At 41.8% G+C, this 16,634-nt stretch overlaps 1 long non-coding RNA gene across 3 annotated transcripts in view; it reads right to left on the bottom strand.

Moving 5' to 3' along the window:
* Positions 1–673: 673 nt before the first annotated feature.
* Positions 674–16,634, bottom strand: part of LOC122494426 — a 19,110-nt gene continuing 3,149 nt past the window's right edge. For 2 of the 3 annotated variants that reach the window (XR_006300161.1, XR_006300163.1), the window contains exons 2-4: positions 15,301–15,403; positions 14,426–14,594; positions 674–838 (exon numbers count right to left, since the gene is read on the bottom strand). This is a non-coding gene — a long non-coding RNA (uncharacterized LOC122494426). Of the gene's footprint in view, positions 839–5,609; positions 5,665–14,425; positions 14,595–15,300; positions 15,404–16,634 lie in introns of all 3 variants that reach the window. The other variant, XR_006300162.1, reaches the window with a different exon arrangement.

The following is a 16,634-nucleotide window of genomic DNA, read 5'->3' as shown; positions in this document are numbered from 1 at the left end:
AAATTTTTTTAATGTTTATTTTTATTTTTGACAGAGAGAGAGAGAGAGAGAGACAGAGCATGAATGGGGGAGGGGCAGAGAGAGAGGGAGACACAGGATCCGAAGCAGGCTCCAGGCTCTGAGCTGTCAGCACAGAGCTCGACGCGGGGCTCACAGATGGCAAGATCATGACCTGAGCTGAAGTTGGACGCTCAACCAACTGAGCCACCCAGGTGCCCCAACTATGAAAACTTCTTGAACACCACAACAAGACTCCAGACTGAAAAGGAAAATTTTCGATGAAAATTCCAAAATATTGAAAACTTACTTTGGGGTGCTGGTTGGCTCAGTCAGTGGAGCGTGTGACTCTTGATCACGAAGTTGTGAGTTCAAGCCCCATGCTGGGTAGAGATTACTTAAAAATAAAAATATTTTTTTAAAAACTTACTTTAAGTTATCAGATGTGTTAGTGCGTATGTCATGTGCATTTTGGTAACATGATAGTTAAGAATGGAGACTCCCAAAAGCCTGGGGACCTCAGATGATACACAAGCTATTTCTCCAGCTTTTTCCAAGCATCTAGTACTTACAACTGCCTTCTCCATATTTGATACCTCAGATATAACTTAAACTTAATGTGTATCTATTATCCAGACCAATCAGCACTAATTGCTATAATGATCTCCAGTCTCAGTGGCTTAATATAATTAATGTTTATTTATCAATCACATAAAGTTCAAAGCAGGTGTTCATGGTTGGGATTTCTCATAGGAAGCTTTCTTTCAGGAGTGATACCAGGATCCAGGCTCATTCCATCCTGTGGTTCTGACATTTTTCACCACATAGCCTCAATGATGCCCTGGTTTGGGGGAAATGGAGGTAGAGACGACGGAGTGAATGTAGAAAAGGCAGAACCATTCTTAATGGTTTCAAACGGGAAGTGACACATATCATTTCCTTTTAAATTCTATTGGCAAGAGCGAATTGTATGGCCCCATATCTATTATACTGTCCCCTGAAACTTAGTTCTCCTTCAGGATTCACTTACTCAGTGGATAATATCCCCATTTAGGTTAGTTATCTATTATGCAAAACAAATTGCATCAGAAGTTAAAGGCTTAAAACAACAAAAAGTTATTTTCTCTCACAGTTTCTGCAGGTTAGGAATTCTACAGGTTAGGAATTCAGGAGGAGCTTAGTTTGGGGAGTATGCTCAGAGTCTCTCACAAAGTTTCAGTCAAGATGTATCTGGGACTACAGTCATCCACTTTGAAGGTGGTTCACTCACATGGCCGTTGACAGAAAGTTTTAATTTCTTGGGTGCTGGCTGAAGACGTGAGTCCTTTTCCAAGTAGACCTCTCCAGAGGGATGCTTGAGTGTCTTGACAATATGGTAGTTGGATTCTCCCAGAGTGAGTGAGTGGAGAGAACAGGGCAGAAGCCTGGTGTCTTTTTTGATCTAGCCTCAGAGGCCACCCTCTAGCATTTCTATGTTATCCTACCGGGTAGCTAGATTAGCCCTATTCAGTAGTTTTGTGCCTATTTCATTTTTCCTGCAGTACTAATGTGAATGGTATTATGTTTTTTAATTTCAAATTTCACTTGTTCATTGATGGTATATATATATATATATATATATATATATATATATATATATGTAGGAAAGTGGTTGATTATTATATCATAACCTTGTATTCTGTGACCTTGCCATAATTGCTTATTTGTTCTAGGAGCTTTTTGGGTTGAGTTTTTCTGGATTTTCTACATAAATGATCATGTCATCTGTTAGCAAAGACAGTTTTCCTTCTTTCTTCCAAATCTGTATACCTTTTATTTCCTTTCCTTGTCTTATTGCATTAGGTAGAATTCCAAGTATGATGTTTAAAAGCAGTGATGAGAGGAACATCCTTGCCTTGTTCCTACCCTTGTGAGAAAGCTTTTGAGTTCTCACCATTAAGTATGATATAAGCTGTACATTCTTTTATAGGTACTCTTCATCAAGTTGAGAAAGCTCCCCTCTTTTCCAGGTTTACTGAGAGGTTTTTGTTTGTTTGTTTTGTTTTAAATGGTTATTTATATTGAGAGAGAGAGAGTTAGAGAATGTGCATGAGCAGGAGAGTGGCAGAGAGAATCCCAAGCAGGTTCTGCGCTGGCAGGACAGAGCCCAAAGCAGGCTAGATTTAATGAACTGTGAGATCATGACCTGAGCTGAAATCAACAGTCAGAAATTTAATTAACTGAGACACCCAGGAGTCCCTACTGAGAGTTTCTATCATGAATAGATGCTCGAGTTTATCAAATGCTTTTTCTGTATCTATGGATATGATCATGTGCCTTCTCTTCATTAGTCAGTTGATGTGATTAATTAATTTTCAAATGTTGAATCAGCCTTGTGTATCTTAGATAAATCCCATTTGGTCATTGTGTATAGTTCTTTTTATACATTATTATATTCTATTTGCTAATATTTTGTTGAGAATTTTTACATTTGTATTAATGAGAAACATTGGTGTGTAGTTTATCAGGTTTGGGTATTGGGGTAATGCTGGACTCACAGAATGAATTAGGAACTATACCTCTGGTTCTATCTTCTGAAAGAGATTAGAGAGAATTGATATACTTTTCTTCCTTAAATGTTTGGTAGAATTCACCAGTGAACCCATCTGGGCCTGGTACTTTCTGTTTTGGAAGGGTATATATTGTTGAGTTGATTTCTTTAGTGGCTAAAGGTCCATTCAGATTATCTATCTCTTGTTGTGTGAATTTTGGCAGGTGTGTCTTTCACGGAATTGGTCCATTTCACTTAGGTTATCAAATCTGTGAGCAGAGAGTTGTTCATAATATCCCTTTAACATCTTTTTAACATCCATGGAATCTGCAATGATATCCTCTCTTCAATTCCTGATAATAGTAATTTGGGTCATCTCTCTTACTTTCTTATCATGCCTAGAGTTAAATCATCTGATTTATCTTTTCAAAGAATCATCTTTCAGTTTTGTGATTTTCTCTATTGATTTCCTGTTTCATATTTCATTGATTTCTACTCTAATTTTTTAAAGGTTATTTATTTACTTTGAGAGAGAGAGAGAGAGAGAATGGGGGGGGGGGAGGCAGAGGGAGTGGGAGAGAGAGAGAATCCCACACTGGCAGCTTGGAGCCTGACACAGGGCTCGATCTCACCAACTGTGAGATCATGACCTGAACCAAAATCAAAAGTTGGACGCTTAACCAACTGAGCCACCCAGGTGCCCCTCGAATTTTTATTTCTTTTCTTCTGCTTGCTTTAGATTTGCTCTTCCATTTCTACTTTTCTAGAGTGGAAGCTTAGATCATTGATTTTTAGATCAGTCTATATCAGTGAATGTTCCATGTAAGCACGAGAGGAATGTGCACTCTGCACACTGGATGAAGTAGTTTATAGATGTCCATTATATTCCTAATCTCTTTCTTTGTACATGAGCATAAATACAATCTGTGTGTGTGTGTGTGTATGTGTGTGTGTATGTGTGTACACAAACAATAGATATAATTTGTGTAAGGTCCCTTGAATATACAGATATAATTTCCATAGACATAATCTGATGGTGTACTCTATGCACCAAGTTTTTTATCACACATTTTCATATTTTACTTTACCCTGCACATTCATGACTTTAATAATTCAAACTATTGACATACTGGAATATGGAACATATCAGAAAACTTTACCTCTGCCTGAGCACTACCACTTTCCAAAATGAGGAAAAAGGAAGCTAGAATCACCAAAGAGACTCCAACCCCTATGGAGAACATTAATTTCCCAAGATTCAATGACATCTCAGTCATACTAGGGAGAGCATATTAGTTTACTAGGGCCGTGATACAAAGTACCAAAAACTACATGGCTTAAACAACAGAAATATATTGTCTCAGACTTCCAGAGGCCAGAAGTCTGAGATCAAGGTGTCCACAGGGTTGGAGGGAGGCCTGGGAGGGAGAATCTCTTCCATGCCTCTCCTCAGCTAAGGGTGGTTAACTGACAATCTTTGGCACTCCTTGACCCATAGAGGCATCCTCTTGCTCTCTGCCTTCATCTTAACACATCACTCTCGCTTTAAAAAAATTTTTTTTAACGTTTATTTATTTTTGAGACAGAGAGAGACAGAGCATGAACGGGGCAGGGTCAGAGAGAGGGAGACACAGAATCTGAAATGGGCTCCAGGCTCCGAGCTGTCAGCACAGAGCCCGACGCGGGGCTCGAACTCACGGACCGTGAGATCATGACCTGAGCCGAAGTCGGCCGCCCAACCGACTGAGCCACCCAGGTGCCCCATCACTCTCCCTTTTAATAAGAACATGCATCATACTGAATTAGAGGCCCACTCTACTTCAGCAACTAATTACATCTGCAATGACCTTATTTCCAAATAACATCACATTCTGTGATACTGGTGAGTTAGGGCTTTAATATATGAATTTAGAGGGAACAAAATTCAACCCAGAACAAGGAACAAACAGGAGCATGGGTATGACAAAATGGAAGGGCATCCCAGAATTTGGATTCCAGTCTTAACGTGTCAACAATTTGTTGGTGACCTTGAACAAACTGGGCAAACAAGGGAGATCCTATAAATGATACCATTTTCTGGTCTTGTTCTTGAAATAGTACTGTTGTGAGAAGACTGAAAACATAAAGTTTTATTTTTTAAATGTTTTATTTATTCATTTTGAGAGAGAGAGAGAGAGAGAGAGAGCAAACAGGGGAGGGGCAAAGACAGAGGGAGAGAAAGAATTGCAAGCAGGCTTCACGCTGTCGGCACAGAGCCCGATGTGGGGCTTGAACTCACAAACTGAGATCATAACCTGTACCGAAATCAAGAGTAGGGCGCTTAACTGACTGAGCCCCCACAGGCACCCCAAAACATAGAGGTTTAAATAAGATGTTGGATTTTAAGCAAGCCATCAACTCAAAAGAGAGACCTTTTGAGAGGAATGTGGTATGAAGAGGCCCGACACACAAGGGCAGGGTCCCTGGGACTGGTTTGCAACAAAAGCTGCCCTCACACACACAAGGTGCCACAGGACCACTGCCTTCGGGCCATGATCATTCCCAACTTTTCAGAGTTGCAACACCCAACATGTTACAGTTGTTTATTTGATTTTGTGACACTGCCCGTTATTCTCCACCTCCCTGCAGGTTCCCTCTCTCCCAGCCCCAGACAAAGGAACTGCCAAACATGGACTTACTTTTAAAAATTAATTAGGTCTTGAACATTTTGTCATACCCAAGATAACTCTATCCCCTTTGTCAAGAATATCAACAAAACAGATGGCCACTGGGCACAGAAATGGCTGGAGGAGATAATACTTAGGACTACCCAAAAGACCATTTTTAGGAAATTATAAATTAGTATTTTTTTAACATTTTTATTTATTTTTGAGAGACAGAGTGTGAGTGGGGGAGGGGCAGAGACAGTGGGAGACACAGAATCTGAAGTAGGCTCCAGGCTCTGAGCTGTCAGCACAGAGCCTGACACAGGGCTCAAACCCAACTGTGAGATCATGATCCAAGCCAAAGTCAGACGCTTAACCAACTGAGCCACCCAGGCACCCCTTTAAATTAGTATTTTTTAATACTACCTTATACTTACACTATTTTGAAGCACTTTCACAATAGCCAGCATATAAATTTGGATGTCAAAGTTACTGGAAAAAATATATAAAACATTAACATATTTGGAATAAGGTAGCTATGGATTTATGGATGATTTTTTATGGGTGACTTCAATTTTTTCTCTACATTTTTCTTTATTTTCAAATATTTCGACTATAGTAAGTGCTGTTACTAATGCAAAATAATAGGGGCACCTGGGTGGCTCAGTTGGTTGAGCATCTGACTTCGGCTCAGGTTATGATCTCACGGCTTGTGGGTTTGGCTTGTGGGTTCATGCCCTATGTGGGGCTCTGTGCTGATAGCTCAGAGCCTGAAGCCTAGCTTCAGATTTTGTGTCGCCGTCTGTCTCTGCCCCTTCCCTGCTCATGCTCTGTCTCTCTCTCTCTCTCTTTCTCTCAAAAAATAAACATTAAAAAAATTTTTAAATCTGAAATAATAATAATAATGACCTTAAAAGATGAAGTTTATTCCTCTAGTCAACACTTGTTTATTGAGCACTTACTATATGCCAGGCACTGTCACAGCAGTAAAAAAAAACAGCTCCTGTGGAGCTTCCGTTTGGATAAGGAGTGATATTATTGGGCACAGATTGCTTGTTCCTGCGTGTAAAAGTTTACTTTGAGCAGATTTTTGGGGGCAGGTGATACAAGGGGAGAGATTGCAGCCCTCTGAGGGTAACATGTGCCCACAAAGAAGGAAATGATGCTGAATGGAGAAGTGTGAAGGCAGTGAGCAACACTCTTTGTCTGTGTCCAGATTTCACTGGCAGCTAGCTCTTGAAGTCAGAGCTCCACCCTCCCTGGTCCCAGGCTGCCTCTTGTACTCAACTGCCTCCCGGGGGACATTGTGAAACCTGAGTTGGGAATCACCCACACCTGGGTGGTGCTGGTCAAGGTGGCGCTAAGAACAGGACAGGGCATTCTGCTGACGTCAGTATGCAGAAAGCTAACAGGGCCCATACTTATTAGTTGATGCAGGTGCTGTTCCTTGGCAGGGCAGTGGATTTTCTCTGAGTCACCTTTGAAGGCAACACGCTGCACATTTGGTGAGATGAATAGGCTGAAGGAACTTGTTTTTGGTTATTGCACACATATTACTGATGTCCTAAGATGTAGAGAAATGCTAGTTTTTGCTAGTGACTCGTGGACTTTTTCACTGAGCACTACAATGGAAACTGATGCTCGAAGGGCACTCCAAAATGCATGAAGCCCTATAGGGGCCCAGAATAGAGACAGATAATTACACAGGACTTTGATTTGCCATCACCATGTTTCAGACATGGACTATCAGAGTGGCCCTTTGAGAAAACAAAGTGGTAAGACACATCAAGACAAAAATATCCATATTCCCTGACCCCAGAAATCCCACCCCTGAGAATTCATCCTGAAAAAAATAATTTATTTCTGCATTAGCTGTGATACTGAAGCACTGAAAACATCCTAAGTGTCACTATTGGGGAACAGCTAAACAAAGTGTGATAACATCATTCATATAATGAGTATACATCATAGTAATTAGCATAATCACAATTGTAAAGATACATATTCCATCATAAGAAAGTGTATGTACTAGCTTGCTAGGGCTGCTACAACAAACTGCCACAAACCAGGTGGTTTACACAACAGAAATGTATTGTCTCACAGTTCTGGAAGCCAGAAGTCCAAGATCAAGGTGTTAGTAGGATTGGCTCCTTCTAAGGGCTGTGAGAGAAGAGTCTGCTCCAGGCCTCTCTCCTGGGCTTGTCAACGGCCATCCTCTCCCTGTCCCTTCACATTGTATTCCCTCTATGCATGTCTATCTCTGTCTTCAAGTTTCCCCTTTTTATAAGGACACCAGTCATATTGGATTAGGAACCCATCCTAATGACATCATTTAACTCGATTACCTCTATAAAGACAGTATCTCCAAATAAGGTCACAGTCTGAGGTACCAGAGGACTTCCATATATTCTTTTTTTTTTTGTCTTTTACAGAAAGACATAACAGTGTTTTATGACATAAGTATTTTACAAGATAACGCTGAAAGAAATAAAAACAGCAGCAAACTCTCATTTCGCACTTTCTACATATCAGATAGTGTTATAAACACTTTTAAATGTGTTAACTCATTCAATCCTCACAGCACCCCTATGAGGCATTAGTATCCTCGTGTTGCCAAGAAGGAAATTGAGGCATATCAAATTTAAGTTATTTTCTCAAGGTCATATAGCTAGTAAGTGGTGGAATCAGGCTTTGAACCCAGGAAATCTAGGCTTCACAGACCAAACATTTAACCTCCTCATCATACTGCAAAATTTCATGTGTTATGTTTACAACAGTATGAAAATATGCAAAATAAATTTTTTTTGCCAAGTTTTTTTATTTTTTTATTTTGAGAGAGAGAAAGAGAGAGAGAGAGAGAGAGAGAGAGAGAGAGAGAGAGAGAGAGAGCATGAGCAGGGAAGGGGAAGAGTTGCGTGGGGTTGGGGGGGAGGACAGAGGATCTGAAGCAGACTCCAAGCTGACAGCAGTAAGCCCCATGCAGGGCTAAAACTCACAAACCGTGAGATCATGACCTGAGTCAAGGTCAAATGCTTAACTTGACTGAGCCACCCAGACACCCTTGCAGACAAAGTCTTAATAGAATATGCAAAAATGAAAGCAGTTTATAATTAGGAGAGGTTACTTTTTATGTTACATTCCTGGTTTTTAATGTTTTTAAGTTATTTATTTATATGGGGAGAGGGAACACAAGCAGGGGAAGGGCAGAGAGGGAGAGAGAGAATCCCAAGAAGGCTCTGTGCCGACAGCTGACGGTCAGTGCAGGACTTGACCTCACAAACCGTGAGATCATAACCTGAGCTGAAATCAAGAGTGAATGCTCAACCTACTAAGCCACCCAGGTGCCCCGATGTTACATTACTTTTACAATTAATACATTCACATGCACTCATAGACTTTTTCTAAAAATGATGCTTTGAAAACGTTTCCACAATCTGAGAAATTTTTTTAATGATACCATACATCAAAAGATGAGTAATAATAAACATTTGGGATGGCTGGCCTCCACGGAGGGCCCCAGTTATCCTTGCCTTCTGATAGTCACGCCCTAATATGGTCCTTTCACGTGTAGTAAGGGTTGACTTGCATGACTAATGATTCCATGGAAGAGGTGACAGTATGTGACTTCTAAGGCAAAAAAAAAAAAAAAAAAAAAAAAAAGCAGGAGCACCTGGGTGGCTCCAACGGTTAAGTGTCTGACTTCGTCTCAGGTCACCATCTCACAGTCAATGAGTTCAGGACCTGTGCTGGGCTCTGTGTTGACAGTGCAGAGCCTGGAGCCTGCTTCAGATTCTGTGTCTCCCTCTCTCTCTGCCCCTCCCTCGCTGACACTCTATGTTTCTTAAAAATGAATAAATATTTAAAAATTTAAAAATTAAAAATTAAAAAAAAAAGCATTCACTGCAGCTTCCATTTTGGTCTCTTTGATCTCTTGCTCTGGGAGAAGCCAGCCTTATGCCTTGATACCCAGCAATCCTATGGACACCCCCTGTGAAGAGGAATCGAGGCCCCCTGAGAGTAGCTGCATTAACTTGTCCACCACGTGACTGGATGACCTTTGGAGCAGATCCTCTGGGCGCATTAAAACCTAGATGACTACAGTCCTAACCAAACTCTTGGCTACAGCCTCATGGGAGACCCACGAATGACCCAGTCAAAGCACTCCTGAAACTGACCCACAGTACAGTAAAGAGAAGAATGTCCCCCTCCGAGATGTCCACAGCCTACTCCCAGAGATTTCCACAGCCTACTCCCCGGAGACCGAATATGTCACCTCACATGGCCAAAGCAACTTATCAGATATGATTAAGAATCCTATAGCAGGGAAATTATCCTGGATTATCGGGGTGGGTCTAGTCCCTGGAGACTGAACTCTGACGTGCCAGGGATCTAAACCTTTTGCAACCTTTCAAAATGATAGCTACTGTAAGAGGGGTAATTCTTCTTTTTTTTTTTAAATTTTTTAAATGTTTTTATTTATTTTTGAGACAGAGAGAGACAAAGCATGAGCAGGGGAGGGGCAGAGAGAGAGGGAGACACACAATCCAAAGCAGGCTCCAGGTTCTGAGCTGTCGGCACAGAGCCCGACATGGGGCTCAAACTCATGGACTGTGACATCATGACCCGAGCTGAAGTCGGACGCTTAACCAACTGAGCCACCCAGGCACCCCTTTGTTTTTCTTTAAAAAAATTTTTTTAATGTTTTTTGTAAGAGGGGTAATTCTTAATTATGCAAGTGAATGGCTTATACTGAGAGTAGTCCCCCCAGCTCTGAGGACTGAGCCTGCCCTTGATAATTTTTCTTTCCTCTACAGAAATGTGGACGAGGTACAGAAATTATTTTTTGTTTTATTTTGTAGAGTATCAAAAATTATTCAACAGTTAGAAATGAGGCAAGAGATAACTTCATGTCTTCAATGCTATATGGAGTGCTGTGGAGCAGGCCCACACCAAATTACTGATTCTCTAGGGGGTAGTGTGCTTTTGTTTGACGTATCACTTGTCTTGATTCAGGGTCAGGTTCTGTAAAGCTGGATCCTCTTTTGGATTGGTCAATTGCAAGTGCTTTTTGGAAAGTAAAGATTGAAGTGACTTCCTGTCTAATAGAATAATTCAAAGCTTATAGCTTATGGTCCTTTAGGTAAGATGACCAACTGTTCCCATTTGCTTTGGGACTGAGGGACTTCCCAAGACAAAGAACTTTTAGTGATAAAAGCAGGAGTGTCCTGGGCAAACTGGGGCTGTTGCTCATTCAACTCATCCAACCAGTAAGACACTAGCCAGTTTGGGAGCTGACTTGACCATCTTCTTTTGGTGTGTTGTCTTGCATTGTCTAGAAATACTTTGGTCTCTCCCATAGGCCTTTGAACCAATTTTCTCATACTGCCATTCTGTCATTAGTAATAAACAATCTAAATAAATAAGTAAAGCTAAATAAATCATTGATACACACTTTATAATTGTGTAAGAGTCATTCTGTTTAACCATTTTAAATGAGCACTTTGATAAGAGAAGGGGTTTCTCTGGTGAGGAGAAGTAGAATGATACTCTGCCAGGACACCAGGCCCTGGGGATTCTACTGGAGCAGCTGTTTCTGTTTTTCATCCCTTCATTGATCCCCTCTCTTTTGAGTCTATAGATATGCTTAAGTCCCTTCTTTCCAGAAACGTAGCCTCCCCTTCCTCCCCGCAATGGTCCTGCCTCCTACCATTCTCACTCAAGAGTGTAGTCTGACTCCTTCCTGGCAAGAAGGAATCATCATCCTCTCATGACTCAGTTAAGGTCACCTTTACAGTCCAAATACAAGTGACAGTTTCCAATCTTGGACTTATATTCTCTGTAATAAAAATTTATAGCTACCAACACCTGACAATCATTGGGTATCCGATGTTCTTTGAGTGTTTGTTTTCATTGAGCATTTGATATTCTATTCCCCATGCTCTTGGCTACCTGGCCACTTAGAGATTACTACTTCCTGTTGATGGAACTAAATACTTTCTTGATATCACTCAAGTCCACATCTTTGCCATCCCCAATGCCAACGCCTCAACTTGGGCCAGCTCTCCCTGCAAGCTCGACCCTGAGCTCAAGAGTTGGACGCTTAACAGACTGAGCCACTCAGGTGCCCCTGAGAAGTTATTTCTGTCATTTTCCTGGTTAAAAGCCAGCCATCTCTGGTGGTTCTGCATGACCTGTAGTCATAAACCTAGCATGCATCCCAATAGACAAATACAGTTAACCCTTGAACAACATGAGTCTGAACTGCATGGGCCCACTTACATGTGGATGGTTTTCAATAAATATAGTACATCACTGTAAATGTATTTTCTCTTCCTAGTGATTTTAATAGCATTTTTCCCCTCTAGCCTACTTTATTGTAAAAATATAATATGTTACATGTATAACATACAAAACATGCATTAGTTGACTGTTATGTTACCGTTAAGTTTTGGGGGAGTCAAAAGTTACACGCAGATTTTTGACTGCACAGGGGCTTGGTGCCCCTAACCCTCGTGTCATTCAAGGGCCAAATGTATTTATTTATAAATTACATATGTGTACCATTGTATTCACATATTAGAAAATCAGGTACGGAAAAAGAAATTCATGGGGTACCTGGATGGCTTCGTCGGTTAAGTGACTCTTGATTTCAGCTCAGGTCATGATCTCACAGTTGTGAGATCGAGCCCTGTGTGGGGCTCTGTACTGACAGTGTGAAGCCTGCTTGGGATTCTCTCTCTCTCTTTCTCTCTCAAAATAAATAAATAAACTTAAAAATATATGTATCCCCTTAAAAAATAAATAAACGCAAAAAAGAAAGAAAGAAACAGAAATTCCCAACAAGATAGCAATTACAAATTAAAGCACTAATATTTTTTCCCTCCCCCAGTGGAGGTTGTGTGCCCTTGCTTGGAGTCCACAGACCTGCAGCAGGAAGTCCATGTCCATATGGCTGACTTTCTTTTTTCCTTTTTCTTTTAAAAAAATTTTTTTTTTGTTTTAATGTTTTATTTATCTCTGAGTGTGAGAGTGTGAGCAGGGGAGAGACCGAGAGAGAGGGGAACAGAAGATCTGAAGCGGGCTCTGCACTGAGAGCAACAAGCCCAATGTGGGGCTCAACCCCACAAACTGTGAGACCATGACCCGAGCCAATGTCAGACGCTCAACCAACTGAGATACAGAGGCACCCCTGACTTTCAAGTCTAGTCATGATCTGGCCCCTACCCATCTCTGTCTCCTTTCCCTTCACATCCTCCCTTGCTCCCAGGGCTGGCTCAAGTAGAAGGATTTGAACTTGAAGCTCCCCAAACCTGCCTTTCCATTGGCTGCCCCCTTTGTTTAGAATGCTGTCCCCTGCTTTTGCTCCCCAACTCCCAAGCCCCTTTGTCTTATATATTCCTTTTTTTTTTTAATTTTTTTTTTAACATTTATTTATTTTTGAGACAGAGAGAGACAGAGCATGAACGGGGGAGGGGCAGAGAGAGAGGGAGACACAGAATCGGAAGCAGGCTCCAGGCTCCAAGCCATCAGCCCAGAGCCTGACGCGGGGCTCGAACCCACGGACCGCGAGATCCTGACCTCAGCCGAAGTCGGACGCTCAACCGACTGAGCCACCCAGGCGCCCCATGTCTTATATATTCCTAAAAGCACTCTGTCCTCTGGGAAGCTGTTTTTTGGTTACTTCTGCCCCCTCCATACCCCGTGTACACCCATGTACATCTTTTTCTTTGCCCTGCCTCAAGACTGTCTTTAAAAGACAGTCTCGTTCACTTAGGAGTCAACAGTGCCTGATAAACAATAATGGTGACGGTAAGAACAGTGAATACTTTTATAGTATTAACTCTGCCAACCACTGCTTCAAGTGTTTTACACATATTTACTTGATTTAATCCTAGGAGATGGGTACAATTATCCTTATTCTGCAAACACGAACATCTGGGCAAAGAGAAGTTGAGAAACTTCCTAATGTCATTTATGTAGTATGCAAAGTTCAGGAAAGATTGAACTAAACTGAACTGTGTGCTTTTTCTATCACGCCTCTGATGAGAGAAATAGAGTCACCCAGGCCAGTTGGGCAAGGAAATGCTCAGGCTGAGGAAAGGGGAGTATGGCGAGGACACCCCAGCCTGAGCCTGCGCTGCCCCCTGCTGGCCAGCTCTGCCCTTGCTGCAGGCTAAACAAGGTCAGAAGTCCTCTCTGTCACCAGAGCTAGAGCCTGGAGTCTGGGGACCAGCACAGGATATTCCGAAAGAGAGAGGGAGCCAGGAGATACAGGGAATATGCAGGAATTTCCTCTTGATCCACACACCTGAAGGACTGTTTTTCTGATAGGGATGGCTGAATGAAACCACTCAGAGTTAAGAACACAAGTGGGAAAGTCAACCCTCCACTCCCAAGTGCCATAGAACATATCCCAAACCAACAGAAATGTTTATTTTTTAACAAAAAATTTAGGTGAGGATTTGGATTATTCTCACATTAGGCTCTCCCTTCAGGTGGAAAATTGAATGCTAATTTATATTAACAGATTGGTTCTCAAATGGGGTGCTTTGTGGAACTATTAAAAACTGCAGATGCCCAGGCTTCATTCCAAGCATGCTAAGTCATAACCAGCAGTGTAGGGGCACCTGGGGGGCTCTGTCAGCTAAGCGTCTGACTCCTGATTTTGGCTCAGGTCAGATCTCACTGTTTGTGAATTTGAGCCCCAAGTTGGGCTCTGTGCTGACAGCGCGGAGCCTGCTTGGGATTCTCTCTCTCCCTCTCTCTCTCTTTGTCCCTCCCTTGCTCTCTCTCCCTCTCCCAATAAATAAATAAACATGAAAAAAAAAAAGAACCAGCAGTGTGTACTATTTTTCCTCAGAGCTAGCTCTAAGACCATTTAGCATCCCACTTTTCCAGTTTAAGTAAAGGCAATGCCTTTCTATTTGTGCTTCAGCAGAAAACGGTGTTATTTTACAACTCTAAAATGTAGATAATCAATAGCAATGAAAAAAAGTAAAGTTTTACCTTTGGACATACAAATTCTATCTTGTCTGGTAGAGGTTCAACTGATTTTCCTTTTGCTCTTTGCAAACAGTTGGTTTTGCCTCCTTTGTACACCTGTTTCATGATTCCTGATCTATACTGGGTGTGTTCTTCAGATTTTCTTTTGAACCTGTGGTAACATCTGCCTGATTTCCCCCCATGACTACTGAGTTAAATAAAAGGTTTAGCATGTGTCCGTTTTATATCTGAATGAGAGTTGTGATCGTACCTTTTCAGGAAATTTCTCTTTAACACACCACTGGCGAGTACTTTCCTTTTCTATAGTCTTTGGCCATCTGCTACTGGAGCTCTTTGGTTTGGTTGAACATTCAACCTTCACAAGAGGGCTCCTGTCCTTGTAATCTTCTACTATATGCATAATGTCTGTCCACGAGTTCCTGGAAGAAGGTAAAAGAATCAAAAGATTTTATATTTATATTTTATTCACCAATATCTTGCAGGTGACAGTGGTTGTCAGCTGGGACTAACAGCCATAACACCCAAACGTGGCTTTTTCATGTAGCCTGAGATTCCTCACATTACTTGACTGGGTTCCAAGATGGAGCATTCTCAGAAACAGCCAGAAGGAAGCTGCACTGCCTTTTATGACAGGACTTAGAAGCCATTTCTATTCAGGGCCAGCTTCACAGAATGTGACCTGTGTAGTCACCCAGGGCTCCGTACTTAGAAGAGACCCACACTTGGTTTACCACTCTGTTGTCACCATCTTAAAATTCCCAATAATATTTAAACAAAGGGCCCCACATTTTTATTTTGCACTGGGCCCCACAAATTATGTAGCCAGCCCTGAATCTCTTTGTCCAGCAACCATAATGTCCTGCCCAGGCTCACAGGGTGGGGATTGAGACTCCCCATCTTGAGGGGGCAGTGCCAAAGTTTTAGAAGAGTAAGGGGGGCTGGAAATACTGGTGTGGTCTTTTTTAGAAAAGGCAATCTGCCACAGACAGTTTGTGGAGAAGTTAAGGCACATAACCCGGAGATCGGAAAGACCTTCCTCCGCGGCCTCCCACAAAGACATATCCGTGTCCTCCTTGTTCCACAAAGCATCCTAACGAGAATAAAAAGGCAAATGCATCTACCCACCTGTCTACTCAGCAAATCCTGACTGAGCACATAATGGGAAGCATTTGCAGATGACTCTTAGAGACCCTGCCCTTAGCGGACTTGGTGCTCGGAGTGATGGTGTCTGTGAAGGGAGAAGAGAAAGCAAAGGGTGAAGCACTATTTAAAAAGAGAAAACAGGGGCGCCTGGGTGGCTTGGTCGGTTAAGTGTCCGACTTCGGCTCAGGTCATGATCTCACGGTTGTGAGTTCGAGCCCTGCGTTGGGCTCTGTGCTGACAGCTCAGAGCCTGGAGCCTGTTTCAGATTCTGTGTCTCCCTCTCTCTCTCTGCCCCTCCCCTGTTCATACTCTGTCTCTCTCTGTCTCAAAAATAAATAAACGTTAAAAAAATTTAAAAAAAAATCAAAATAAAAAAATAAAAAGAGAAAACAAGCTTGGGGTGCCTGGGTGGCTCTGTAGGTTAAGCATCTGACTTCAGTTCAGGTCATGATCTCAAGGTTTGTAAGTTTGAGACACGTATCAGGCTCTCTGATGTCAGCACAGAGCTTGCCTCAGATCTTCTGTCTCCTTCTCCTCTTGCCCCTCCCCAGCTCATTCTCTGCCCAACCCCCCCCCCAAAATAAATAAAAACATTTTTAGAAAGGGAGAGAGAAAACAAGCCCCAAATGGTTTGCCCCACATAGCAGCAAACCAGTAAGTAGCCGATCAAAGTAAAGATACATGGGAATGCAAGCTGGTGCAGCCACTCTGGAAAACAGTATGGAGGTTCCTCAGAAAACTAAAAATAGAACTACCCTACGACCCAGCAATTGCACTACTAGGTATTTACCGAAGGGATAAGGTGTGCTGTTTTGAAGGGACACATGCACCCCCAGGTTTATAGCAGCACTATCAACAATAGCCAAAGTATGGAAAGAGCCCAAATGTCCATTGATGAATGAATGGATAAAGAAGATGCGGTATATATGTACAATGGAGTATTACTCGGCAATCAAAAAGAATGAAATCTTGCCATTTGCAACTATGTGGATGGAACTGGAGGGTATTATGCTAAGTGAAATTAGTCAGTCAGAGAAAGACAAAAATCATATGACTTCACTCATTTGAGGACTTTAAGAGACAAAACAGATGAACATAAGGGAAAGGAAACAAAAATAATATAAAAAAGGGAGAGGGACAAAACAGAAGAGACTCATGGAGAACAAACAGGGTTGCTGGAGGGGTTGTGGGAGGGGGGATGGGCTGAATGGGTAACAGGCACTAAGGAATCCACTCCTGAAATCACTGTTGCACTATATGCTAATTTGGATGTAAATTTTTAAAAATAAAAAATAAAATTAAAAAAATTGTTTTTA

This window comes from Prionailurus bengalensis, chromosome E2 (genome assembly GCF_016509475.1).
Source record: "Prionailurus bengalensis isolate Pbe53 chromosome E2, Fcat_Pben_1.1_paternal_pri, whole genome shotgun sequence".
Lineage (NCBI taxonomy): Eukaryota > Metazoa > Chordata > Mammalia > Carnivora > Felidae > Prionailurus > Prionailurus bengalensis.
This window is presented reverse-complemented; position numbering and strand designations above follow the sequence as displayed.